Here is a 25,315-nt window from a genome sequence, read left to right on the forward strand (position 1 = left end):
GTAATAGCCAAACCATGTGGAAAGAGACAACCTGGTACTAGGAGGGAAGCTGTAAAAGGGTTTTTTTTAAGTTATACTTTCAGCAAAGGCCTTTGATTGGTGGAAAGAAGGACGAGGATGAAATGAGAACCAGCAAAGGGACCTTAGCGTGGAGTAGGAGGTGGACCAGTAGACCAGAGACCTTGGCAGAAGGAAGGAAAGCAAATGAGAAGCCAAAGGCCAGACAGAGTGAAGTGAAACAGAACCAAGGAAATCTTGACATCGCAAGAAACTAAATCCAGAAAGTGGACAGGCTGGTTTTAACTGCAAGACCCTCAGGAGGGAAAGATGCCAGAGTGGGGAACTGAGCTGTACGCATTCCATCTACTTCTTGCGCACGCTTCTTAATTGCTGGGGTGCCAATCATTCTCCGTCTGGGCGGAATCCTGAAAAAGGGGAGGGGGACTTCAGAGGACTGGTATGCATTCAAGAAGGGAGTACTGGAATGCATTAGCCAATCACGTTCAGAGGGCTGTATGGCTACATCATCACATGATGGAAGTGTTGCGTGTCTTAGAACGTACCTTCAGCTGGTGGGCCATGACCCCACATCTGCATCTCAAACTGACCTGGGTGGGGGGAGCTCAAACCACCCTGCCATTATCCTTTAGAGAGCAAAGGAGGGGGGAAACAAGAAAGAAAGAAAGAAAGAAAGAAAGAAAGAAAGAAAGAAAGAAAGAAGTAGGGATGCATCATATGTTCTGTAATTTTTTTATATTTTTTATTGTATAGAGTATTTGTACATTTGTTACATTTAATATCTTTATTCCATCTATACATTTTTTCCATTTTCTCCCCCCTTCTTTCTATTGGTTATTTCATGCAAGCAGTAGGAGATTCATTCTTCTTATTCTCTCACTCCATGGCTCTTTGTTAAATCTGGCTTCTTCGATCCATTTTTCATATACTGTCCATATCTTCATGATATCTTATGTTCTGTAATTTTAATACAGCAATTATGGAGTTGGAAGGGGCTCCAGGGTCATATAGGTGTTTTCCCCATGGACAAAATATCCTGGGGTAGACCCGGGATCATATATCCTAGGGTGTTTTTATCCTGGTTTCTCTCTTCACGCAGCTGCCTGTCAGCGTGTTCAGGTAGGGAGGAAGAACTCCAGTGAATTATGCACGAGCCCCCCGTTTATTTTCCTTTTCCATAGGAACATTTACGTCGTTTACATGGATTCCGTTTTTCTGAAATTCTGATTGGCTGCCGCTAAGGGGCGGGGAGAGCAGGCGGCGAAGCCGGAAAAACAAACCAGCCCCTCTCCTACGGTGTTTGCATGGGAGCGAGAGCGGCACGGGCTTTTTCAAAAGAACCATCAATTTAATCGGATAAGGGAAATCTTGCAGGGCGGCCCCGAGTTAGGCCCGGAAGCCATGCGGGACCATGCCTGAACCGGGATGTTTCACCTCCTTACCCCAGGATACTTTGTCCATGGGGAAAATGTCATAGTCCAACTCTCTGCACAATACAGGAAATTCGCAGCTACTTCCCTGCCTCCCACTCCATACACATACCCAGTGATTCCAGCTCCATGCCCAAATGATGACAAAACACCCTCCAGGATCTTTGGCCAACTGGCCTGGAGGAAAATTCCTTCCTGATGCCAAAGTGGTGATCGGCATGACCCTGGACTTGCAAGAAAGGGCCACGATGCCCAAGCTCTGACTTAACCCAAACTCCTCCTCCTCCTCCTCCTCCTCCTCCTCCTCCTCCTCCTCCTCCTCCTCCTCCTCCTCTTCTTCTTCTTCTTCTTCTTCTTCTTCTTCTTCTTCTTCTTCTTCTTCTTCTTCTTCTTCTTCTTCTTCTTCTTCTAGGACTTGGCCTCCAGACCCTCACCATCGTCGTTGCTCTCGTCTGGCTGAAAATTGGCCCTCATGCTGCTGCTGAGCAAATGACTGAGACTCACATCTGCAAACATCTGCATTTTGTTCGTTTGTTTCTAATAGAAAATATTAAGAAATCAATACATGGTCCAGGAAGGTTGGTACAGACACTTGAAATAAAAGCCCAGCTAAAGGATCTGTTACAATCGCTAATACCAACATACAGTGTCCAGTGAACAAAAAAGGATAAACAACTTCTATGACCTAAAACCTAAAACATTTTGCTGGCTTTACCTTCAATAAAATGGATGTGGGAGGATGCTGAGCAAAGTCTCGTAAAATTCTTTCGAGACCTGTATAGTTTTGTCAATTGAGTGGAAACCTTCTGCACGCTGTTCTAACTAAATTTACATCTGCATTTGATGCTGTTCACGGTCCCTTTGTTCCCCGTTGAACTGACCCTGATCAAAACAGTACACTTCCTGATTCATGAGGGGATGTGCGGCGTGGCTGTGTCTGACATATGTTGCAAATGATCATATTCATTGCATGGTGTAAAGTTTCCTTTAATCCCCCCCCCCCAATTTCTATGTGTTTCATCACACCTCAGAGCTCCAAAAGTTTCATAGGCCGTGAGTCATTGCTAACTTGCGAAAGGAAGTTAAAGATGACAGGGCTTGGAAGGGTACTATCTTTCTGCACAAATCCTCCAAAATGTTTTGTAAAACACACCTACGATCACCCTTTCCAAACGATTCCAGGCCGCCATTTAGCGATGTCATCCTTTTCTCTCCATTTTTCATAGAATCATAGAGTTGGAAGAGACCCCAAGGGCCATCAAGGGTTAGATGTTAGATGTTCTTCCACTGGTGGTGTTGAGGCAGGAATGTACAAGTGAGGCCACTTAATGATTGAGAGACAAGATTTGAATGAGGGAATCATAATTCCCAACTCAGCCTGCTAGCGGCTACGCTACCACCCATGAATAGTTCTGCCCAGTTCCTATCTCTTTCAGGCAGCAGGCTTTCAAAGAAGGGGCTGATATTTGTCAATTGTTTGAGACTCACAATTAGATGCGTGCTCATCACTCCAAATATCCAGGTTTCCTGCAGAACTCCCCACTTCACCAGCGCCAAACGCACATTCATCCCATTTCTGGTGCTCCCCCCCCCCCACCCCAGCATGTGTTATTTTAGAATCTGGAAGAAAGTAGACCTTTTCAAAAAACGTGCGGGCAATCTGGAGCGGTGGGGAATTGGGGGGGCGAGTGGTGAAACTACCCGCCCTTGCGAGTGACTTGGAGTCTCCAATCCAATCAGGACGCATAGAGTGAGTTGCAGTAGTCCAACCTAGAGGTGATGGTGGCACGTGTTACTGTGGCCAGGTGTGACTGAGACAGGAAGGGGGACAGCTGAGGAGCCCTGCAGAGATCCTAACATGCCAACTGCGCCCTTAAAGACACCAATTTCTCTAGGTTGTCATGTCAGCATTATGCATCATGGCTAAAACCATATGGACTGCTCACACTCACCGGCTTAAATGCTGGTGAGCCAGATGGAAGTGAGGAGGCGGTTTCGTGATGTGTGACTTCAAGTTCCCTGATGTGGGCTGGGAGTCAAAACCTGCAAAATGTCCACAGTCACACAAGTTTCTGATCTGGGACAACTTCCTTCATCAAGTGGTGGAGAAAACAGCGAGGGGCGCAGAGAGGAGCGATGAGGACGATCAGGGACTGGAGACCAAGCCCCAGGAGGAAAGGCCGAGGGACTTGGAAAGGTTCACTATGGAGAAGGGGAGCGGTTAAGTGGGGACAGGTTTACTCTCTTGAAGTATTTGAGGGGCTGCCACTCAGATGAGGGCAGGGAGCTGCTCCCGTAGGCAGCAGAGGAGAGGACTCATAATAATGGGCTTAAAATATAGGCAGAAAGGTTCCAACTGCATATTATGATTTTTTTAATACAGTAGAAGTTGTGCAACAGTGGCATCAGATGCCTAAGAAGGTGGTGAGCTCCCCCTCATTGGGGGTCTTCAAGCAGTAGCTGCCAAACACTTGTCTGAGGTGCTCTAGGCAGTGGTGGGATCCAAAAATTTTAGTAACAGGTTCCCATGGTGGTGGGATTTAAACTGTGGCGTAGCGCCAACGGGGCTGGGCGGGGCATGACGGGGGCGTGGCTGGGCATTTTGGGGGTGGGGCATTCCTGGGCGGGGCTGTGGCAAGGACGCAGCCGCTGCACCGGTCCTTGGGCGGGAAACGAATGCACGCAGGCGCAGGCTGCCACGCACGCCGGTGCACCTCCTGCTAGACTGCTTCAAGTTCTGCGCGCTACTGCTGAGAGGAGGGGCGTAACGAAGGCAAAAATCACGTGGCAAAATCACCAATTAGTAACCCCTTCTCGGCACACACAAATAATTAGTAACCTACTCTCGGGAACCTGTGAGAACCTGCTGGATCCCACCTCTGGCTCTAGGGTGATCCTGCATTTAGCAGGGGGTTGTAATAAATGGCCTGGATGGCCCCTTCCAGCTCTATGATTCTAGGATATAGAAGGCAAAAGGAAGGAAGAATAAAACATTGTGAAAGGAATAGCAAAGAGACAACACAAATATATTCATCACGACCCCTGAAAATTACTCCAGAACGGGAGGCACATTGAGACACAAAAACGTGCATGTCCTGTTGGCTCGGCCCACGCAAAAGTAAAATATACAGTGAAACATCAAACATTGGCCCCATTTTGCATGGCATGGGCAAAGGTTGGTTTGGGAAGTTAAAAGGCATGGCTTTCAAAAGCAGCTGTGATTTAGGGACTGGAAGTGGGTCAAACGATCAATGTTGATTTTCCTAAACAACAAAAACGAGCCCAGCCCCGAAAGACTAACCCAGATATGACATCACTTGACTGCCAAGATGTCTCGGTTTCCATGCTCGGAATAAACGCTGGCACATTTCCCTCTGGGGCAGAAATGTGTCCCGTTTCGAAGTCTGAGCGCGCAAGCCACCGCGCATAACTTAGGAAGGTGACTCACCTTCCTGTTTCAAAGCTATGCCTATATCGGTTCCTAACTTGCCAGCTAGGATCCAGCAAATTGTCAAGGCAAATAAAACAAAACGACACCTCTGCAAAGCCTGAATGACGTGTCGGCCAATCGAACAGAGCGTTTCCATTCCGGTCTGCGCGACTGAGCGAATTTGCTCCGAACGCGAAGCTTTGTGCTGAGTGTTCGGTTATGTTCTAATCCCACAGCAAATCCGACATGGGCTTTCTGGACTTTCCAACGCCGCCCTCCCCCACTTTCCTTGCAGCCTTTAGAGATGCCGACCCCCATCAAAAAGAACAGAGGGGAGGGGGGGATTACCTGACTCCTTCCACTCCACACAAGGGAAATGATATAATTGGGACTGTTTGGATTTAGAAATTAAAATAATTTGGGTTTGTTCGGCAAGGTTCACACAACGTCAGCTCCCATCACGGCGACGAGAAACAGAGGCGCCCTGGGAGTGAAAGCTTTGACAAGTCTCCCAAATAACACCCCCCCCCCTCGGCCGGGGCGATCGGCTTTTGTTTTCATTTTCCCTCCTCCCCTGTTTATTGTTTAATCTGAGGCTGTTTCTCTGTGCGCTAAACAAATCTGTTTGCACTTTCCCCGAAAGGTGCTGGAGCGTCTGAACAAAGCATTACCCGCGCTTGGAAGGTTTGCTGCAGATGTTATACCATTCGGACTCTGCCAGAGCCGGCCTGCCCGTCGGCTACATGGGACATTAATCGGGCCAGCCGTTGCGACTCTGCGGAAGGGAACCAGCAGGGGATACAGGCTGAAGACATGTGTTGTGATCTGAGAAGGTCCAGATCCAAATATTTCAATGTAGCAAAATGCAAAGTGATGCACATAGGGGCAAAACATCCAAACTTCACATACACGCTACAGGGGTCAGTGCTATCAGTCACAGACCAGGAAAGGGATTTGGGCGTCTTAGTTGAGAGTTCCATGGGAATGTCAACTCAACGCATGGCAGCTGTGAAAAAGGCAAACTCTATGCTGGGGATAATTAGGAAAGGAGTTGATAATAAAACTGCAAGGATTGTCATGCCCTTATATAAAGCCGTGGTGCGACCGCACTTGGAGTACTGTGTCCAGTTCTGATCGCCACATCTCAAAAAGGATATCGAAGAGATAGAAAAAGTGCAGAGAAGAGCAACGAGGATGATTGAGGGACTGGAGCACCTTCCCTATGAGGAGAGGCTGCAGCGTTTGGGACTCTTTTAGTTTTTTTTGGAGAGGGCGTGCCTGAGGGGAGATATGAGTTGAAGTCTATACAATTATGCCATGGGGTAGAAAATGTTGACAGAGAGAAATTTTTCTCTCTTTCTCACAATACTAGAACCAGGGGCATCCATTGAAAATGCTGGGGGAAGAATTCTCAGGATCTCAATAAAAGGAAACACTTCTTCACTTAGCGTGGTGATTGGTGTTTGGAATAATAATGCTGCCCACAGGAGGTGGTGATGGCCACACTAACCTGGGATAGCTTTAAAAAAAGGGCTTCTTGGACAGATTTTATGGAGGAGAAGTCGATCTATGGCTACCAATCTTGATCCTCCTTGATCTCAGATTGCAAATGCCTTAGCAGAAATAGCCAAGGTGCTCCAGGGAGCAGCAGCAGCAGAAGGCCATTGCTTTCACCTCCTGCATGTGAGCTCCCAAAGGCACCTGGTGGGCCACTGCGAGTAGCAGAGAGCTGGACTAGATGGACTCTGGTCTGATCCAGCAGGCTTGTTCTTATGTTCTTATGTATGTTCTTATTTCCTCGATCACAGAGGAAACTATGGGAGACGTTTGTGCTGGGGAGGCCTCAGAAACCTCTCCAAATAGGGACTGCATGGCAATGTTAGGTCCCGGACCTTGAATCAATTAACAAACTCTGTATTGTTAATCAGCAGCCTTTATTGGTAGGCAACGAAGCACCCAGCTTGATAAAGCCCGTTCTGGTGAACCCGGCTTTTGCTATCCCCCTTTATTCAGAAGTTAGTCCCCTCTCCCATTTTCCCAAAGAATGTGAGAAAGAGTTATTTCGGAGCCAAGGCGCCCAAGGTCGGTGACAGACAGAGATAAAGCCACCTTCGGAGCCTCCTGCCCCCACAGGACAACGGAAACATCCCATTTCCCGTGAGACCAGAAGTGTCAGGGGTAAGCCTAGTTATCTATTCAGCGTGTGAGGCCTGCTGGGTGACCTTGGGCTAGTCACAGTTCTTTGGAACTCTCTCAGCCCTACCTGCCTCACAAGGGTCGGGGAGAGGAAGGGAAAGGAGCTTGTAAGCCACCTTGAGTCTCCTTACAGGAAAGAAAGTGGATATAAATCCAAACTCCTCCTCCTCCTCCTTTTCTTCCCTCCCTCCTTCCCTCCCTTTTCAGTGTTGCCAATTCACCAGCAACAACACCCCCCCAACCTCGCTGGCCTTGCTTTGATTTTTTTAATGCAGCTCCCTCTACAGAAATCAGAAAGTGTAACTTACTGGTGCATGACTGGTAATAAATTGTGATTGGCTTCCGGAATTTGCTGGTGAGGGATATGATTATGGCCACCAGTTTAGCTGGCTTTAAAACGAGATTAGATATGTTCATGGTGGATAAGCCCTTCAGTTATCATATCCATCCACTATGATGACTAAATGGACCTTCTATGTTCAGAGCAGTGGTGGGATCCAAAAATTTTAATAACAGGTTCCGATGGTCGTGGGGTTCAAACAGGGGCGCCGCCGCACACACGCACCTCCAGTCCCTATTGGGCAGGGAGGTTGCTTTAGTAACCCCTTCTCGGCACTCAGAAAAAATTAGTAACTACTTCTAGAGAAGTGGTGAGAACTGGTTGGATCCCACCTCTGGTTCAGAGGCAGTAACCCTTTGAATACCATTATTAGTTACGGTTGCCAATCTCCAGATAGAGAATGGAAAACTCTGGGAATTACACCTAGACTACAGAGGTCAATTCACCTGGACAAAATCGTTGCCCTGGAGCAGGGGTCTGCAACCTGCAGCTCTCCAGATGTTCATGGACTACAATTCCCACCAGCCCCTGCCAGCATGGCCAATTGGTATCCACCCCCATGGCTGCGCTTTACATTTTTAAAAATGTGTGTCTGGAGGGTTAGTTGCATTGGGTTCTAAATTGATTGCACCCAAACACCAAATTAACGTCTTCACAAAACGGAAAAACTACAGGTTATGCACAAACTAGACACGTTAGAGACCGTATGCATAGTAAAAAGCCATCACCTGCTATAATACAGGATTTGTGCAAAGCCGTTTGTGGTTAACTTGTGCTTTTTTTAAGGGGAAAAAAATCTGCCTTCGGTTTCTGTAAATGATATTACTTAAGCACGTTTTCCTTTTTTTTTTGGCCAGCGCATATTAATGTGCGAGCTACAGAACATTGTCCACTGCTGGTCTAGCTGGAGACGCCTGCACAATTCGCCAGAGCAAGGTTCAGTTTCGTACAGATGGATTTGTGTTGTGTTCGCTTGGCCTGACTTTCTTTTTTTCTTTTTCTTTTTTTTGATTTTCCTGGCAAGCTGAGCTGCAGGGAGTTGAAACTGTTTTCTCTGTTAACTGCTAAACTGTGAACTTCAAATAGCAGAGCTAACAATCCTCCTATTGTTAAACCCAATTCGAGTAGAAATGAGGATGTTTTTCAGTTAACACGGAGAAAAAACAGTTTCATTCCATTTCGTTCCGAACTGCTTAGCTGGCCCAGTCACCCGCCTCTTATTGTCATGGCCCACAGGGGTTCGCCGGTTTCAGTGTGTGGAATTGCTAAATCTTAATTTGGAGAACGGGGTCTGATTTCCTAATCTGGAGAACCAGATTTGTTTCCCTGCTTCTCCTCATGACGCCTGCTTGGTGACCATGGGCCAGTCACAATTCTCTCAGAACTCTCTCAGCTCCACCTACCTCACAAGGTAGGTGGGGAGGAGAAGGCAATTGTAAGCCGCTTTTAGAATCCTTTCGGTTGAGAAAAGTAGGGTATAAAAACAACTCTTTGTTTACCTAATATATATTTTGAAAAATCTAGTTCACAAGGGGCGATTCCACACATGAGTAAAATAGGTTCGACCCAGTTCCCTGAGAAGAATACTAACCTAGGTCGAAGCCATTGTTGTTCCCCACTGCAACCAGCTTGATCCCAGCTCAGAGGGCGGAATCATCCTGTGCCTCTTCGCCGCTCCGTTCCGATTGTCTACTGTTCTATGGCCATGTTCCGTCTATCCCCACACACGTTATTAAAAAACTGCCACAGGAATGGAGGGACGAAGGTGGCGTTTTTTGATTGGCCAGCTGTACGCATGCCCGAAACACTTAGCTGTGATTGGCTGAATGGGGGACTCCTGGCACCAGAGATTCCGCACTTTACTGGAATCGAGGTGAGTTCGAGCGTGGTTCCCTGAAAAAGTAGTAGTTCCCAACTGGAGTCAGAAATTTGACCATTACACGGGGCGAAGCTGGTACAAAACCACGTCGATCCCAGTGGTTGTGCGGAGCACTTAGGTCGAACGCAGCTCAAACTTAGGTCGATAACGCAAGTGCGGAATTGACCAAGGAGAGCTTGGGAATAGAAACCATCGGAGTTGTTTGTACATGTATTTATTGCTGAGAAGGTCTACCATGGAGCTACCCATTAGAGTCACCAATGTCCAGGTGGGGGCCGGAAAGAGTGTAGTTCACCTGGTGAAAATGGCCGCTTTGGATTGTGGACTCTATGGCATTATACCCCATTGACATCCCTCTGCTCCCCCAAACCCCACCCTCCTCAGGCTCCACCCCCAAAATCTCCAGGTATTCCCCTACCTGGACCTAGCAGCTTTAATACCCATCATTCTGGAATGTTCTATGAGCAGAGTCAAGAAGTTCTCCTCAGCTGTAGCGCAAAGACCCCAATCTGTCTGAACCTGTGGACACCTTTGGAATTCTGGTGCAGAGTGGTAGGTGCAACCACAAAATGGCTGCTACAAGAGGTGAACCTGACATAAAATGGTTGCCGCAGAATGCCACAAAATGTCAGGGGGGGTTGTTTTGAAACGAGCCTATTATTTTAACATAAATAAATAAAGCTTATCTTTAGCCAGGCAGTGGCTGTGGTGGCAGCTGCTGCCAAAGCAATGCTTTGTTTTTAAACCTGCACAACCAATCAAATCTCCAATGGCCAATCAGAAACTTTGCTAGACCCAACCCCTCCTAATTTTTTTTAAAAAATGCTTGGCAGGCATTGTAAAAGATGCCATGGGTACCATGTCAGGAACTCCTGCCCTACCGTATATAGCTAGAGCAAATTGGTTGTGGTGGTAGGAAAAAAACCCCTTGCCCTTTGATTTTCTGGACCTGGCCTAAAAGCAGGACAAAACAAAACTGCTGCCTTCTGGGGCGCCCCCTGTTTCCCGCCCTGTGACAGTGCAGTAGCCTTCCAAAAATCGGAAGATTTAAAAAACCCTGCGGGACACGGGACAAATTGCTTAAAAGCGGGACTGTCCCACCAAAAGCGGGACGTCTGGTCACACTATTGTAGTCCTATTGTGGGAAGGACTGGCCCAGTTCTGGACAGCCCAAGCAAGCCTGAGCTTGAAAGATCTTTGAAGCTAAGCAGAGCTGGCCCGGTAAGCTTTTAGAAGGGAGAAGGAAGGCTAAAATCTCTATGCAGAGAAAGGCCACGGCAAACCACCTCTGTATGTCTCATACCTTGAAAACCCTACAGAGTCCTCATCAGTAATCGCAACTTGACAGCATTTTCTAGCATCTCTGCCAGCCATTTAAAGTTATCAGAGCCCAGGGCGGCTGGTGGTGGCCTGGAACAGCCAACTTGGCTGTGGCTGAAATTGTCAAAGCAGCCTATCGACTCAGACGTGGCATATTTTCACTCACTCTTATAGAAGTGATGGTTCCCCAAGACGTCATTAATTCAATTCAAAGACCTTTAATGGCATTAAAAAGAAAAAAAAGCAATGTGGTCTGTGATCGAAACAACTGTAAGAGAATTATAACTGGGGAAGCCATCAAAAATGTCCATAGCGGTATTAAAATTAATATACTGAAAGCTAAGTAATTATAGTATATCAACCTGCCGGTTGATGATTTCTAGCCGGCATGTGCCTTGCGCGTTCTCTTGTTCAGGGCAGCGGCTAAAAAGGTAGCAAGCGAGGCAGTGACTTTCACATCCCGATCTGCTCAAAGGTACTGGCTGATTTCTCTTTCAGCTCCAGATGTGCTGGTATCTGTTGAAGGTCTAAACAGCTGGAGGCGAGGTCCATTATGTAGAGGACAGTTCAGGAGAATATGAGCTATTGTGTCTGGTACATCATCATCGCAGGTGTATAATCGGCCTCGAAGTGGGATATGCTGGAATCTTCAGGGGGTTATCGACGAAGGGAAAGAATTTAACCTAGCTTGCATAAAAGCTCTCTGCTCCCCAAGGAGTATTAGAGTTTTTAAATAATTAGCGCCTGACCTGTAGGGGTTTGGGCGGCCAAGTGCATTTGAATAGCAGGTTTTTGGAGTATGCGGGGACAGGAATTGCCTTTTGTGATGATGCATCCTTTGCTTAATTGTACACAAGATGTAAAATTCATCACCAGTCACTAGGGCCCCTTCCACACATGCAGAATAATGCACTTTCAATCCACTTTCACAATGGCTTGAAAGCAGATTTTGCTATTCCACACAGTAAAATCCAGCTGCAGAGGTGGGATCCAGCAAGTTCTCCCAGGTTCCCGAGAGTAGGTTACTAATTATTTGTGTGTGCTGAGAGGGGGTTCCTAATGGTGATTTTGCCACGTGATTTTTGCCTTAGTTAGGCCCCTCCTCTCAGCAGTAGCGTGCAGAACTTGAAGCAGTCTAGCAGGAGGTGCACCGGCGTGCGTGGCAGCCTGCGCCTGCGTGCATTCATTTCCCACCCAAGTACCAGCGCAGTGGCTGCGCCCTTGCCACAGCCCCGCCCAGGAATGCCCCGCCCCCGGAATGCCCAGCCACATCCCTGTCGTGCCCCACCCAGCCCCATTGGCTCTACACCACAGTTTGAATCCCACCACCATGGAAACCTGTTACTAAAAATTTTGGATCCCACCACTGTCCAGCTGCAAAGTGCATTGAAAGTAGATTGAAAATGCATTATTCTGCATGCGCGGAAGGGGCCTAGGTCCTCCAAAGCTATTAATAGGCTGAAGGATTTCTCTTGAATTAACATTATTAATTATCTCCTCGAACTATCCGTGACCCTGAGAGAAAGCTCAGCTGCCATCGCTTCCAAAAAAGAATACGCAGCCGAAACTCCACCGGCGCATCTACTGCAGAGGGGCAAAGCCAAAACAGTGCTTGAGATGGACAGAAGATTAGAAGATCTAAGGCTTGGCTCATGGGTAACCCTGGCTGTTGGAAACAGGGTGTTCACTGGCTGAACACGTTCGCCACGAAATCCACAGCAACTCTAATTCTCTTATTTTAAAAGTTTTCCTTTTCTCGTTAACATTTCTTAAACTAACATCCCAAATAATACTAATCAATGCTTGTGGCTGCCGAGTGTTTTCAACGTTTTAACTGCAAATTGCTTTGTATTGATATCTGTGCTTGCTTATTTAAATTGTTCTCTAATAAGCCAATGTTGATGCTGCCGTCTCTTTCCCCTTCCTTTTAGGGTTCCTAATGATCTTTTGTACCATGGGTTTTTACATTCTTAACAAAGCAGTAAAATAAGAGTTTCTACCCTCGCCCCTCGCCCCCACAGAAAAGTTTGTGCTTCGTGACTTACCTAATTAGACCTATTGTCACTGAATTCACGAAATATAGTAATTATGCTTATCTGTCCCTATACACAGCTGTTGCAAAGCCAATCTGTATAAAAACATTTTATACTAATTAATAAACATTCATAATGAACCTGAGAATTGAATCAGGCTTCTGGCCTAGTTCTCGCAAGAAACTCTTTAGCCAGAAGAGCATGGAAGATTCAGGAAAGAATACCAGGAGAGGTGGCATGCTATTTATTTATTTAGTAGATTTCTATCCCGCCCTTCAAATACATCCCAGGGTGAGTTATGCAATAAAAAATGCATTTGTTACAATAAAAACACCATCATAACATCTAAAATATACCTACAAGCAATTAACTAATACCAAGGTGACCAGACGTTCCGCTTTTGGCAGGACAGTCCCGCCTTAAACTAATTTGTCCCACGTCCCTCGGGGTTTTTTTAACTGTCCCGATTTTTGGAAGGCTGCTGCACTGCCTTCTGGGGCGCTCCCCTTTTCCCGCCCTGTCACAGGGCGGGAAACAGGGGAGCGTCCCAGAAGGCAGTGCACGCGTGTGTGCGCGCACAGGTCCCGGTTTAAAAAGGTGAAAATCTGGTCACCTTAAGTCACAGGGACGTCTCGCAGCATCACGAGATGTCAGCATGGCTGTGAGGCCTAAGGCATGCAACGTTGCCCTTCATTTTGCAGCCCACTCCATGAACTGCCCATCAGGTGTTGAGTTCAATTTAAGCTCATATCATATACAAAGCTCTAAATTACTGTGTGTGGCTGGCCCAAAGTCACCCAGCAAGTTCCCATGGCAGAATGGAAATTCAAACCTGAGTTTCCCAGATCCTAGTCTGACCTTTAACTACCATACCGGCTCTTAAGGGTGCATTAAACATCATAAAATCAAGCTAATGGAGGAGCAGTTTTCATATTGCCTGTACTTCTCTCCCCGCAAAGCCTAATAATCCAGAACTTAATTCCAGAAATAAAGAGTGAGAAAATCTCTCAATAAGGAAACAGTTTGACCAACTCCCTTCTATGAAACCGAGGCCCCTTCCGCACACGCAAAATAATGCATTTTCAAACCACTTTCACAACTGTTTGCAAGTGGATTTTGCTATTCCACACAGCTTCAAAGAGCACTGAAAGCGGGTTGAAAGTGCATTATTCTGCATGTGCGGAATGAGCCTGAGGGCATATTTGTTTTGGGCCCTCCGTGAAGCACAAATCATGCATTCTTCTGCCTCCTTCCCTTTTAGGCAACATCCCATACTGCCCAGTGATCCATTGCTTGAAGATACGAACAAATCATGGGACGAAAATAATTCATATGTTTTTTTAAATCATAGAATCATAGAGTTGGAAGATACCCCAGTGGCCATCCAGTCCAACCCCCTGCAATGCAGGAACACACAATCAAAGCACTCTAGACAGATGGCCATCCAGCCTCTCTTTAAAAACCTCCAAAGAAGGAGACTCCACCACACTCCGAGGTAGTGCATTCCACTGTCAAACAGCCCTTCCTGTCAGGAAGCTTTTCCTAATGTTTAGTTGGAATCTATTTTCCCTCCCCTTGAACCCATTACTTGTGGTCCTAGTCTCTGGAGCAGCAGAAAACAACCTTGCTCCCTCACCAACCAAATATCTAAACATGGCTATCATGTCACCTCTTAACCTTCTCTTCACCAAACAAAACATACCCAGCTCCCTAAGTAAGAGCATAAGAACTAGCCTGCTGGATCAGACCAGAGTCCATCTAGTCCAGCACTCTGCTACTTGCAGTGGCCCACCATGTGCCTTTGGGAAATCACGTGCAGGATGTGAAAGCAATGGCCTTCTGCTGCTGCTGCTCCTGAGCACCTGGTCTGCTAAGGCATTTGCAATCTCAGATCAAAGAGGATCAAGATTGGTAGCCATAGATCGACTTCTCCTCCATAAATCTGTCCAAGCCCTTTTTAAAGCTATCCAGGTTAGTGGCCATCACCACCTCCTGTGGCAGCATATTCCAAACACCAATCACACGTTGTGTGAAAAAGTGTATCCTTTTATTAGTCCTAATTCTTCCCCCCAGCATTTTCAATGAATGCCCCCTGGTTCTAGTATTGTAAGAAAGAGAAAAATTTCTGTCTGTCAACATTTTCTACCCCATGCATAATGTTATAGACTTCAATCATATCCCCCCTCAGACGTCTCCTCTCCAAACTAAAGAGTCCCAAACGCTGCAGCCTCTCCTCATAAGGAAGGTGCTCCAGTCCCTCAATCATCCTCGTTGCCCTTCTCTGCACTTTTTCTATCTCTTTGATATCCTTTTTGAGATGTGGCGACCAGAACTGAACACAGGACTCCAAGTGCGGTCACACACACAATCAAAGCACTCCTGACAAGTCTCTCCTCATAGGGCATAGATTACAGACCGTTTACCATTTAGGTCTGGTAAAAGGTCAAAATCTTTCCAAATGGCCTTCTGCATCTTCTGGGAACTTGTGATTCAAACCCCTCCGTGTTCCAAACTTGTCCATGGCAAGTTATTGTCAAAAAAGCCTTGTTTTCAGGTGGATCAATGACACTGTGCTTCTTCGGAAAATGATGATGACGTGGCATTTGTCCCCTGCTTTAATAGTTAATATGTCCGCTGCATAAAATTGGACCAGATAGCGGTCCCTCCCCTCCTAAAAAAGTCACCAGGCCCGTCGCCTCCGTTTCCCCATTATCTCATTACAATGATCTTGCCGTTTCTCCACCATCCTCAACTCAGCCCGGGTGACGATGTCACATCCAAGCCAATTAACTTTCCAAAGGAAGGCTTTGAAAAACGCTGATGCAAATTCTTCTTTCGAAAATCAAGCAATCTTTAATCTGTCCATTTCCTTCCTCCGGCGAGTGTGTGATATTGCACAAAACTGCAATTACATTGGCTTTGTGTGGGTTGCTCAGAATGTATCCTTCTTCTTTTTTTGGCTTACAATTCCGCTGTCTGTAAAGACCCTTGATGCTGCGAGATTTCCCTTTCACAATCTTGGGTCATTGTGCGTACGCATGTTTTTTTCCCCCTAAGTACTCTGAATCTAATTTACAGGCTATTAATTTTCAAAATCACTCTCCCTTTATGATCTCCCCTTCTCCTTGTTCCGAGGTGAAGGATGGCCAATTGGCAAAAAAAAGTAATTCGCTGACAACCCTTGAACTTTGAGCTATTTCATTCGGGGGCGGAAACATAATGGAATGAAACAATCACATTTCTTTTTGGAAAGCTTTGACAATGTTGGGGTTCAAGTCCCCCCCCCCCACCTTCACACACACACACACACACACACACACACTGGCACCTGACTTTGCTTTTGTTTTGTCTTCTCCACCGCAATTCGTTTCCTCCCAAATTGGCGCATGACATCATGTGACGTGATCGTATCAAACCCAGCCGAATTTGTATTTCAAAACACGTTCGGTTCAGTCATCCGGTTCGGCCACTCGGCTGTTTTCTCTGGCCGTTTTTTTCCTCCTAATTAAATGCCCCCGAGGATTCCACTCGTGAAGTCTGCAAAAATCGGAGAAGGCTTCATCGCTTTAAATTACCAGTCATTGAAATTTCAGATTAGCTCTTGTTCCAGGAGGTCACGCTGTCTGCTCAGCCCCCCACCCCCCCTGAACTTTGGTCCTGGCCATTTTCTTAATTAAACACCCCTGGGAATTTCATTTGTCAGCGCTGGCACAATCAAGAAGAAATTCAGATCTAAATCGTAACAGCTGAAGTTCTCATTTTGGGGCAGAGTCTCTCCTTGAAGCTCGGGGACGACCCAGCCTGTTTCCTGATCAAGGACCTCTTGAAAAGTCCTTGTGCTTGTGGGTACTGGTGTCCAATGGAAGGTGTGAGCCCCCCAGACATGAAGACGCTTCCTGCCTTGTACTGAATGTGCACAATGAAAAGGGCTAGAGTTAGAGTTGCCTACTCTGCGTTGGGAAAGAAGAATTGGTTTTCATATCCTGCTTTTCTCTACATGAGGGGTCTCAAAGTGGCTTACAGTCATTTCCCCTCACCCCAGCCCACTCCATACATACAACAGGTGCTTTGTGAGCTATGTGGGGATTTGGGAATCCCTAATCCCTAGGACCAATCCCTATTGGTCCTATTTAGCAGGACTCATTTTGAGCACCTATGAAAAACCGCTCCGTTCCACACGCGTTGGCCAAGAGGCCCTGAAGCACAAGTAGATGGAACTCCCTGCTGTTCTCTTGGTAGCCCAAAGCCCATCTGCAAATCAGTGGCTGTTCTGTAATTTCCCACCACACACATTATTGAAAGCTTTTCTCTGCTCATGGTTTGCAGAATCCCTTTGCCTTCTGAGGGTGGGAACCACCTGCGTGAATCCTCTCCAATAACCACACTGGACTCTTTGCTGGGATAAACATTTTGGCCATAGCCATTTTATTTGCCAACCAAAACAGAAGCGTGAGGTGTAGCATGGGTCTTGATCTCGCCTGTCTGCTTCATAGTGAAGCTCCAACGGGCGGATGCCCTGTGTTGGACTTCGCTCCGCTGAAGGGCTCTGCCGGGCGGATGCTCCTGGCAAGAGGTGATCCCCATTTGCCAGTTCGGCAGGGCGGTTGCCTCTTGCCGCCATCGGCACTTCCAGATCATTACCCATGCGCCACCGCCGAACGGCTATGACAGAAACATGCAACAACCGAATAAACCCAGGGAGAGGTGGGTGGGCAAATCGCCGGCTGGCCGAAGCACATGGCCAGAACAAAAGAGGGCTTTCCCCTTTAAAGGGTCAATCCGCCCTCCCCTCCTGGTGACGTCAGCCCTTGCCCAACATGGCCCGGGCTTCGCTTCCGCCCTCAGTTAAGCGGAAGCGGTCACCTTGGCTCCACCCATCCCACCCCCAGAGGCAGCCGCAGCCGGTGGGTGATTCACAGCTGTCTTTGTTCTAAGGGTCTGCATCTGTTCTGCATCAGTTTAAAAACAAATACACTGTTTTGCTTTTTTGGTTAAAGTTCTAATTGGAAAATATCAGATGTTGTCCTGCAATATTGGAAGGAGCTTGGGCAGCACACTCAGAATGGTTCTGTCTGCTACGCTGGCCTCTAATCCTCAGAAGGGGAGTATCACTGATGCAGCAATGTCACTTCCAGGCGATCAGCCAGGAGTTGTATTGCTGCATCAACAACGCTCTAGGACAGTGGTGGCAAACCTATGGCACTCCAGATGTTCATGGACTACAATTCCCATCAGCCCCCGCCAGCATGGCCAATTGGCAACTATAGATTTTGTAACGTTATTCCCCATTGTACTGTTATTCCCCATTGTCTTCCCCCTTTTGAAACTCTGTCCTCTCCAGGTTAGACCCCCAAATGTCCCAGAATGTTCCAGCAGATTTGGAAACTTTATGGCCCCGATAGCCACAGCCGCAGCAGAAACGATTGACTATGGGTCAGTTCCCTCTCCATATTTGTCAAGCAAACTCAAGTACCTAATGATGTGTGTTTTCTGCCTAGGGCCATGTAGGAGTTCGAGCCCTAGATGATGCCGCGTCTAAGAGAAGCCAGGTTAATTCGTGGGGACCATGTGAGAGTCTGAAACTCAGCCAAACACGTTCCTTGCAGCCGCTGCAGCTGGCAAAGCCAGCTCTCCTCAGAGCCACGCTTAGCCAGATGCAAAACAGAGGCCTTTTCCGCAGTTCTCTTAAGTCACTCCCTTTAACAATTCTGGGTGCATTCTGCCAAGACCAGGCGCCAATTTGTATATGTTTGCTGTGTCAAGCGTTCCCCTGATGTGCTTTTTTTTTTAAATCAGTAAGTGTATTTACAAGGTCTTCATTACTTCTTAATTGTCCGCTGCCTCTTTTCTTCCGTTATCTTCCTAAAGAGCAATTAAAAAAGGAAAGCAAAGCAATTCCGCGACAGCCGTTTTTTGAACTATTCATTTGCTCAGACCGTGGCCTATTTGTTAATGCCCTGTTTCCTTCGTAGCCGTTCTCACCCCCTTGATGGCTATAAAAGCCCTTCTATTCCCTCTAACCTTTTTATTAACACTAACTCATCCTCCTGTTCAGTTGTTTTCCTCTTATCTCCCCCTGCCCCCGGTAGCTTTGAGTAAACTCTGTATTCATTTGCTCCTTCCCTTCATCTCCATTCTATTAAAGTCCTCTTTTCCCCCCTTTTCCCCCTCTTAGATCATGGCTCGCTGAAACAACCCCATCAAAAGGCACTTTCCCTTTGCCGTACCGAGGCCCCGAGGGTGCCGGTTTACCAGAAACGAATCCTTATGCAAATGCTAATAAAAATATGTATTTATTCTCCGACTGTCTTATGCAAATGCGTTCCATCCAATGGCTTATTCACAAGGTCCACTAATCTATTCCTTATAGTCACAGTTTGCGATTCGTCACAGGGGGTCACGTGGTCTCCTCTCTGCTCCGGGATTGGGGGCTCGGGCAATTTTATTTATAACCGGATAATAATGAATGATGGATGAATTTCCTTCCAAATAAATCCTTTATCTTGTTGGCATAAGTCAGACTTTCAGGATTTGTAAATGTTCCTGACATATATATATAGACATAGGCTGCCTTGTGATCATGCCGTAGTGGTCACCGATACATGCTCACGCATATGCTCACGACAGATGCAAGGTCATTCTATTTTACTCATAACCGGAAATTAGCTCTTTCCTATTCTTCTGGGAGGTAGTAGAGCCTCCCCACCCCCCATGGCTCAACTCCCTCCAAATAATTATTTCTCCTACCCTTCTCAATGAAACTGATGCAAAGCATTTGCCCTTCAAGAAGGATGTATATTGTGTACTTTCAAGTTGCTTTGTATTTAGGGCAACTCTATGAATTAATGACCTCCAAAAAGTCTTATCATTTACAGGGCAACTGAGGTCTTCCAGACCAAAGATTGTGGCTTCCTTTATATTGCCAATTCATCTCTTTCCCTACTTCCTTCGACTTTTCTAGCATTATTATCTTTTCCAGTGAGTTATCTACTCTGGATGGATGATACCCAGTCCTCCAGCTAAGGAATTAGCTGACGGTTCTCCAGCGATAAAAACAATTCGGCTCTTTTTTCTCACCCCTTCCCACCAACAAGTCAGAGATGGTCTATGACTAAATAGTAGACAATTTGGTAACTTTAGCAGCCCTATAGCCAGTGGTGGGATCCAAAAATTTTAGTAACAGGTTCCCATGGTGGTGGGATTCAAACTGTGGCGTAGCGCCAATGGGACTGGGCGGGGCATGACAGGGGCGTGGCCGGGCATTCCTGGGTGGGGCATTCCTGGGTGGGGCTGTGACAAGGACGCAGCCACTGTGCCGGTCCTTGGGCGGGAAACAAATGCACGCAGGCGCAGGTTGCCACGCACGCCGGTGCACATCCTGCTAGACTGCTTCAAGTTCTGCGTGCTACTGCTGAGGAGCAGAGGAGGGGCGTAACTAAGGCAAAAATCACATGGTAAAATCACCCATTAGTAACCCCCTCTCGGCACACACAAATAATTAGTAACCTACTCTTGGGAACCTGTGAGAACCTGCTGGATCCCACCTCTGCCTATAGCTGATGCTTGAGGAAGGCTGTCTCACATAGCCAAATGAGAAGAAGAGGAGGAGGAGGAGGAGGCGGAGGAAGTTTTATACACCGCCTTCCTCTCTAAGAAGATTCAAGGCGGCTTAAAAACTCCTTTCTCCCTCTCCCCACAACAGACAACTTGTGAGACAGGTGGGGCTGAGAGTTCAGAGAGAACTGTGACTGTGCCAAGGTCACCCAGCAGGCATCATGTGGAGGAGCAGGGAAACAAATCCAGGTCACCAGATAAGAGTCCATCACTCATGTGGAGGAGTGGGGAATCAAACCTGGTTCTCCAGATTAGCGTCCACCTGCTATGAACCACTTCACCATGCTGGCTTTCAGAACCGGATAAGACCGGTGTCGGTCTAGTTCAGTACTCTTTCACATACAGTGGCCAACCAGTTCCTCTGGAGGGCCAGCAAAACAGCAGAGAGGCCAAGGCCTTCTCCCGATGTTCCCTCCTGGCTACGGTGGCCAGGTCCTCCCTGCCACAGCAGGGGGATGGGAAGGGGGAGTTGCCAGACCCAGATTGGACTCTATGGTACTTTGCCCCAGTGATGCTCCTCCCCATCCCAAACCCCGCCTTCCACAGGCTCCTCCCCATCTCTGTGGATTTCTCAACCCAGAAGTGCAGTCCTAGAAAATTCTGAAAGTTCCCGTTCTTTCCATTGCGTGTTCATTTATCCAACCCTTCCTCGTTCTTCACTTCTTGCAGGAGGGAGGAGCAGTGGCGTAAGAGGTTAAGAGCTCGTGTATCTAATCTGGAGGAACCGGGTTTGATTCCCCGCTCTGCCGCCTGAGCTGTGGAGGCTTCTCTGGGGAATTCAGATTAGCCTGTGCACTCCCACACATGCCAGCTGGGTGTCCTTGGGCTAGTCACAGCTTCTTGGAGCTCTCTCAGCCCCACCTACCTCACAGGGTGTTTGTTGTGAGGGGGGAAGGGCAAGGAGATTGTCAGCCCCTTTGAGTCTCCTACAGGAGAGAAAGGGGGGATATAAATCCAAACTCCTCCTCCCTCCCTCCCTCCTCCCTCCTCCTCCTCCTCCCTCCTCTTTCTTCTTCTCCTCCCTTCTTCTCTCTTTCTTCTTCTTCTTCTTCTTCTTCTTCTTCTTCTTCTTCTTCTTCTTCTTCTTCTTCTTCTTCTTCTTCTTCTTCTTCTTCATCCAGCTGTTGCTAACTGAAACAGGTGGGGGTTTTTTTGGGTTTTTTAAACCAAATTAGGCATTTCTTCCCCCTTGGTTGGCACCGTTTAGACTCTAGATGCCTAGTGGTTATTATTAACGCTCCCACTCCGCTAACCCAAGTGCTTATAAAGTCCAATACATTTTCCAACCTGTCCTCACGCTATTGTTTAGAAAGATTCATTAGGACGTTGCCTGGAAATTATAGTGACAGATAGAGCTGGGTAATTTATGGCTTTTCTTGAAGGTTGCACAATTATTCAATGCATGTCCTTCCTTTCCGTTCCTTCCTCCCCGCTATCTTTCCCCTCCCTTCCCACACCCAGCCACTTGTTGGAAATAAACATTGAATTCAGTGGTAGAAAAACTGGCTATCGAAGACTTCGAATGTCCATTATCAACCCTGAAGTGGGCCCTTTAGGAGTCTTTTCTCATTCTCTCTAATGCGCCTCTTGTGATTGCAAGCAATTTCCTCCTTGGGAACAACACACGGTTAACTCTTGCTTGCCCTTCTTCTTCTCCCCAAGAAGACTGATTTCATAGAATTAAAGAGTTGGAAGAAACCCCAAAGGCTATCCAGTCCAACCCCCTGCAGTCAGAGGTGGGATCCAGCAGGTTCTCACCAGTTCCCGAGAGGGGGTTACTAATTATTTGTGTGTGCCGAGAGGGGGTTACTAATTGGGTCCGCTTTTCCGTTAGAAATTCCACTAGGTCCAAAAATCATCAAGTCCTGTTGTTTCCTATGTGGCTGGTTAGCGAAGGTAGAAAATGGGATAATTCTCCCTGTCGGGCTGTTTTAAAAACATGTTTTAGAAATATGGTGAAGTTCCTTGTTTAAGGAAAGTATCCTTCTTTTGATTTCTAGAAACAAAATTAAGTATTTGAAAGTATTAAGTATTTGACAGGCAGTCAATTAGAGGAGAAGTAGTTGTTTCTGTTGGCAGTAGACGATAGGACTTGCTATAATGAGTTTAAATTATGGACAGAAAGATACCAGCTGGAAATTAGGAACTTTTTTTTTACAGTAAGAGTTTTTTACAGTAACAGAGAAATTATTAATGCCCCGCCCCCAGAATGCCCGGCCACGCCCCCATCATGCCCCACCCAGCCCCATTGGCACTATGCTACTGTTTGAATCCCACCACTATGGGAACCTGTTACTAAAATGTTTGGATCCCACCACTGCCTGCAGTGCAGGAACACACAATCAGATTTGATCTATGTGGACTAAGTCCTGGACGAGTCCAAAGGTGAAAACTGAGTTTGACCAATGGCAAGCAAGAGATGATCTGGGACACAGCTGTCAAACTCACGCCCCTCCGGATGTTATGAACTACAGTTCCCATAATCCCCTGCCAGCATGATGCTGGCAGGGGATGATGGGAACTGTAGTCCATAACATCCGGAGGGGCATGAGTTTGACACCTGTGGTCTGGGAGATGATGCTGATGGCCAGTCGGCTCCTCGTGGTTGCCCTCTGCTGAGTGTCATGGAAGTTATCATGAAAGCAAGCCTGGGAGAACCACGCTTGTTTCAGTAAAACCTGGGTTCTTTTCTCCAATAACTCCAACCAGCTGAGGTCTCAACGATTTTTATTGAAAAACAGAAATCAAAGAAATGAAACTTAAACGCACAGTGGTTGCTCAGCTGGTTACATTCATTTTGGTTCTTTGTCCCCATTCCGGGAACCCATGGCCCAGAGATGCTTCCCTGACCACGTTTCAAGATGGAATTCCAAAAACCTTTGTTTTCCCCTTCTCAGGAAAACTCTGTTCAGGCCATGAGGTAACTTAGGCCTTTGAAGTTTCGTCCTAGCACCTCTGCATAGTTCCTGTCCACCCTCCAGGAGATCAAAAGGCAAAGATGCTTTTCTCAGTTATATGTGACTTCCCTTTACTGTAGCGATAGCATCTTCCGTGACAGAAGTGTGTCCTCTATGTAGGGTGAAACTTGGACCAGGAAGATTTGGATTCCAAATCTGTGATTCCCCGCTCCTCCGCACAAGCGGAAGACTCTTGTCTGGTGAACCGTGTTTGTTTCCCTGCTCCTACACATGAAACCTGCTGGGTGACTTTGACCTGTCACAGTTCTCTCAGAACTCCCTCAGCCCCACCTACCTCACAAGGTTTCCGTTGTGGAGAGGAGGAGGGGAAGTGTGTAAGCTGCTTTGGGACTCCTCACAGCTAAGAAAAGCAAGGTATAAATCCAAACTCTTCTTCTTCTGCTGCTTTGTTGATCCACCCTAAGCAGCAAACAAAAAAAAACCCCATACAAAATAATGAAAATTAAGAGGTGAGAGCAGAAGGAGTAAGCTGAGGGACATGAAAAAATGGCAGGACCAGATGCTGAGGGGGATCTTGACCGATGACAAGGGGACGTTGAAAATGGCCAGATTTTTTGGCAGGGAAGAGAAAACATTTCAGCTATGACCTCACTGCCCAGGAAGCCAGCTTGGAAACATTTCAAAAAAATATAGGTCCATCCAACACAGCACCAAAAGAAGAGGGATGTCTTAAAAAGAGGCAACTGACTCTTTTCACTCCACACACCCAAAATAAGACATCTGGGAGCCATCATAAAATGAGGTGGGTTCTGGTGGGTTCTTTCCAGACAGCAGAGGCATTAGAGGGGGAAAGAGGCTGTTCCCCGCTCGACTGTTTTGATCTCTGGTCAGTTTCGCCCCCAGCTCGCGCCAACGTTTTGTGTGCAGTTCAAAGGATTCCCCCGGCTGTCATTTGCTGAAGGTGGCCCCAAGATGTTTGCTCCGCAGGCTCCGAATTTCTGGATGCCTTTTCAGCCCAAAAAAGTATATAGTTTTACTCAGCTGGTCCTGCTGATTCCAGAAATGTATAATTCTCCTATTATTTGTGTATTTATTTTTGAAGAAGAAGATGAGGAGGAGGAGTTTGGATTTATATCCCACCTTTCTCTCCTTTAAGGAGACTCAAAGTGGCTTACAAGCTCTTTCCCCTTCTTCTCCTCACAACAGACACCTTGTGAGGCAGGTGGGGCTGAGTGAGTTTTGAAGAACTGTGACTAGCTCCAAGTCACCCAGCAGGAATGTAGGAGTGCAGAAACATCTGGTTCACCAGACAAGTCTCTGCCACTCAGGTGGAGGAGTGGGGAATCAAACCCGGTTCTCCAGATTAGAATCCACCTGCTCTTAACCACTACACTACACCTGCTTGAGGAGCTATCTTCATAGCTACGCAGACACACATAAGAGAACCTTAGCTGCTCAGAAGTCAGGTCTGCTACCTATTGAAAAGCATTTGGTTGACCTGCCCTCCCTGGATCGACTTTCAGCTATTTCTTGCTGCACAGAAAAACTAAGTCAGTTTGAAGAGGGCTGGTTAACCCAATGCTTTTCAATGGGTGGTAGACTCATCTTCCAAGTCACTAAGATTCTCTGATGTGTGTCTTCCTAGTTACAAAGACAGCTCTTCGAAAATCAATTTTAAAAATATGAAAACTATTTATTGCCAGAATCAACAGGACCAGCTGAGCTCAACTATGGCCCTCTCCAAGACACAATAATAAGCATGCTACTCCACAGGTTTGACTCGCGGTTCGCGGAAAACTGCTACATCTGAGCTCGCCGACTTCCCTCCGCTCTCCGGCGACAGCAGCTGACCTGCATGTCTCTGGAGCCGAGTTCAGGAGGGCGGGACCACCTCCCTGCGCCAAGGCCAAGGCCCCGATTGGTTGGCTGCTGAGTTACCTGAGCTTCAACTCTGCTGTTACTGGGGGTTTTTTTAAGGCGCTTTCTCGCCGGGCCAGCCGCTTTACGAGTCTCCCGCTCTGCGCGAGATGGGCGAAATACTGCGCTGTGATTGGGCTGGCTGGCAGAGTCGAGGCGAGGGAGATTCCGCACTCCGCCGGCTTCGGCTTGAGTGCAACCCGAATTCGCCAGTCGACTC

The 25,315-nt window shown here is 47.1% G+C and overlaps 1 long non-coding RNA gene across 1 annotated transcript; it reads right to left on the reverse strand.

Annotated features, from left to right (window-relative positions):
• Positions 1-816: 816 nt before the first annotated feature.
• Positions 817-23,939, reverse strand: LOC125438608. The gene is made up of 3 exons (XR_007245351.1): positions 23,927-23,939; positions 8,398-8,400; positions 817-975 (listed from the first exon to the last, which is right to left on the reverse strand). It is a non-coding gene; the product is annotated as an uncharacterized LOC125438608 (long non-coding RNA).
• Positions 23,940-25,315: the final 1,376 nt, after the last annotated feature.

This window comes from Sphaerodactylus townsendi, linkage group LG08, assembly GCF_021028975.2.
Source record: "Sphaerodactylus townsendi isolate TG3544 linkage group LG08, MPM_Stown_v2.3, whole genome shotgun sequence".
Taxonomy (NCBI): domain Eukaryota; kingdom Metazoa; phylum Chordata; class Lepidosauria; order Squamata; family Sphaerodactylidae; genus Sphaerodactylus; species Sphaerodactylus townsendi.